Source organism: Mandrillus leucophaeus, unplaced genomic scaffold, assembly GCF_000951045.1.
Source record: "Mandrillus leucophaeus isolate KB7577 unplaced genomic scaffold, Mleu.le_1.0 Scaffold248, whole genome shotgun sequence".
NCBI lineage: Eukaryota > Metazoa > Chordata > Mammalia > Primates > Cercopithecidae > Mandrillus > Mandrillus leucophaeus.
In genome coordinates this window covers 2,637,759-2,641,351 of record NW_012102565.1, presented here as the reverse complement: position 1 = coordinate 2,641,351, position 3,593 = coordinate 2,637,759, and the positions used below count along the sequence as shown (strand labels likewise).

The 3,593-nt window shown below is 38.9% G+C and overlaps 1 pseudogene across 1 annotated transcript; it reads right to left on the bottom strand.

The window, feature by feature from the left end:
• Window positions 1-1,681: 1,681 nt before the first annotated feature.
• Window positions 1,682-3,378, bottom strand: LOC105541964 (annotated as a pseudogene). Its single transcript, XR_001006404.1, has one exon. The product of XR_001006404.1 is annotated as an elongation factor 1-alpha 1 pseudogene (transcript).
• Between the last annotated feature and the right edge of the window lie 215 nt (window positions 3,379-3,593).

Sequence of the window (3,593 nt, the reverse complement as noted above, 5' to 3'; positions counted from 1 at the left end):
CAGAAGACAATGGATGACATCTTCCAAGTGTTGTAATAAAAAGACTATCAACTAGGAATTCTACATCCAGATAAACTGTCTTTTAAAAATGACATTAAGCCATTTCCAGATAAACAAAAAAATGAGAGAATGTGTTACTATCACATACTAAATAGTAGCCTTTAAGCTAAAATGAAAGAAGTCTGAAAAATAGTTCAAATACACACATAAAAATTATGAGCACTGTTAACGATAAGTACACAGTTATTATGAAAGACAGCATAAGCATATTTTTGTTTATAACTCTTCTCCTTTTTTAAAAGACAAAAGCATAAGGCAGTATTATAAAACTGTATTGAAGACTTTATTAAGACGTCATTTATGAGAATAATAGCACAAAGCACATGAGACAGACATATATTGAAGCAAACTTTCTGAATACCCTTGTAATTATTATTAACTTAAGTTACTAACCAAATTATATTGAGTCTAATTATAATTCCAAAAGTGACCACAAAGAAAATAACTCAAAAACTACAATAAAAGAAGCAACAAGGAAATTTAAAATGTACATTAGAAAATATTTAGCACAAAGGAAGGTAAGAATCAAGGAATAAAGGAACAAAAAAGACATGGAATATAAAAAACAAAGACCAAATGGCAAAATTAAATTCTACCTTATCAGTAATATCACTCAGTGTTAATAAATTAAACATTCTAAACAAAATAAAGAAATTTGCAGTATTTTTTTTTTAATTTTTATTTTTTGAGATGGAATCTAGCTCTGTCGCCCAGGCTGGAGTGCAGTGGCACCATCTCGGCTCACTGCAAGCTCTGCCTTTCGGGTTCACGCCATTCTCCTGCCTCAGCCTCCCAAGTAGTTGGGACTACAGGCGCCCACCACCATGCCTGGCTAATTTTTTGTATTTTTAGTAAAGATGGGGTTTCACTGTGTTAGCCAGGATGGTCTTGATCTCCTGACCTCGTGATCCACCCACCTTAGCCTCCCAAAGTGCTGGGATTACGGGCATGAGCCACCATGCCCGGCCAGCAGTATAGATTTTTAAAAGACTCTTAATATATGCTATCTAAAAGAAAAATACTTTAAAGACATGAGTAGGTTAAAAATAAAAGAATGGAAAAAGATGAGCCATAGAAGCAACAGCCAAAAGAAAGCTAGAGTGACTTTACCAATAAATTTCAAGACAAACGTTCTCACTAGAGACAAAGAAGGTCATTTATGTGCTAAACGTGTCAATCCATCAGAAGATACAATCATTATAAACATACATACCCCTGAAAACTGAATACTCAGGTGCATGAAGCAAAACTGACAGGAATGAAGGGAAAAATAAACAATTCAACAATAATAGTGCATTTTCAGCACCCCACTTTCAATAATGGATAGAATACTAGTCAGATGATCCAGGAGACTCGAAACAACACTATCAACCTAATAGGCATATGCAGAATATACCACAGAACAAGAGAATACACATTCTTCTTACATGCTCATGAAATATTCTCCAGGATAGATCATATGCTCCGCCATGAAACACGTCTAAGTAAATTTAAACGGACTTGAATCACAGGAAGCATGTTTTCCAACCACAATGCAATTAAGTTAAAAAATAAATAATGGAAGGAAATTTGAGAAATTTACATATGAGTGGAAATGCAATAGCATGTGTATATTTTTTTCCTCATTAAATTTTTTTAATGGGTCTCAAAATTCTGTGACAAATTTTTGGTCAAGCTGTTTCCATTAAAAAGTACTGATTTTAAAAACTAATAACTTAAAACTGCCACACGCAAAAAAGAAAACCAAAGTGGTCCACAAAACATTCTCCTTTCCTTCTGAAGATTTTACGATGCATTGTTATCATTAACCAGTCTTTTACTACTAAACTTAAATGGCCAATTGAAACAAACAGTTCTGAGATCTTTCTTCCACCACTGATTAAGAGTGGGGTGGAAGGTTTTAGGGATAATATTCATTTAGGCTTCTGAGCCTTCTGGGCAGACTTAGTGACCTTGCCAGCTCCAGCAGCCTTCTTGTCCACTGCTTTGATGACACCCACTGCAACTATCTGCCTCGTATCACAAACAGCAAAGTGACCCAAAGGTGGATAGTCTGAGAAGTTCTCAACACACGTGGGCTTGCCAGGAACCTTATCAACAATGGCAGCACCACCAGACTTCAAGAATTTAGGGCCATCTTCCAGTTTTTTACCAGAATGGCAATCAGTCTTTTCCTTCAGCTCAGCAAACTTGCATGCAATGTGAGCTGTGTGGCAATCCAATACAGGGGCATAGCCAGCACTTATTTGGCCTGGATGGTTCAGGATAATCACCTGAGCAGTGAAGTCAGCTGCTTCCATTGGTGGGGTTTTTTGCTGTCACCAGCCACATTGCCACGATGAACATTCTTGACAGACACATTCTTGACATTGAAGCCCACACTGACCCCAGGAAGAGCTTCACTCAAAGCTTCATGGTGCATTTCGACAGATTTTGCTTCAGTTGTAATGTTGACTGGAGCAAAGGTGACCACCATACCGGGTTTGAGAGCACCAGTCTCCACTCGGCCAACAGGAAGAGTACCAATACCACCAATTTTGTAGACATCCTGGAGAGGCAGGCAAAAGGGCTTGTCAGTTGGACGAGTTGGTGGTAGGATGCAGTCCAGAGCCTCAAGCAGCGTGGTTCCACGGGCATTGCCATCCTTACGGGTGACCTTCCATCCCTTGAACTAAGGCGTGTTAGCATTGGGTCCAGCATGTTGTCACCGTTCCAACCAGAAATTGGCACAAATGCTACTGTGTCGGGGTTGTAGCCAATTTTCTTAATGTAAGTGCTGACTTCCTTAACAATTTCCTTATATCTCTTCTGGCTGTGGGGTGGCTCAGTAGAATCCGTTTTGTTAACACCAACAATTAGTTGTTTCACACCCAGTGTGTAAGCCAGAAGGGCATGCTCTCAGGTCTGCCCATTCTTGGAGATACTAGCTTCAAATTCACCAACACCAGCAGCAACAATCAGGACAGCACAGTCAGCCTGAGATGTCCCTGTAATCATGTTTTTGATGAAGTCGCTGTGTCCTGGGGCACCAATGATAGTCACATAGTACTTGCTGGTCTCAAATTTCCACAAGGAGATATCAATGGTGATACCATGTTCACGCTCAGCTTTCAGTTTATCCAAGACCCAGGCATACTTGAAGGAGCCCTTTCCCATCTCAGCAGCCTCCTTCTCAAATTTTTCAATGGTTCTGTTGCTGATGCCACCGCATTTGTAGATCAAATGGTCAGTAGTGGTGGACTTGCCTGAATCTACGTGTCCAATGATGACAATGTTGATATGAGTCTTTTCCTTTCCCATTTTGGCTTTTAGGGGTAGTTTTCATGACACCTGTGTTCTGGCAGCAAACTCGTTGCGAAAAAAAAGCTGCAATAACATATTCTCAAATCACAATGGGTCAAAAAAAATCTCAAGGGAAATTTGAAAATATTTTGAGATTAATTAAAACAAAAACACAACATGCCAAAATTTATGGCTGCAGTGAAAGCAGTGCTTAAAAGGAAATTTATACCTGATTTCCTTTTATTTTACCC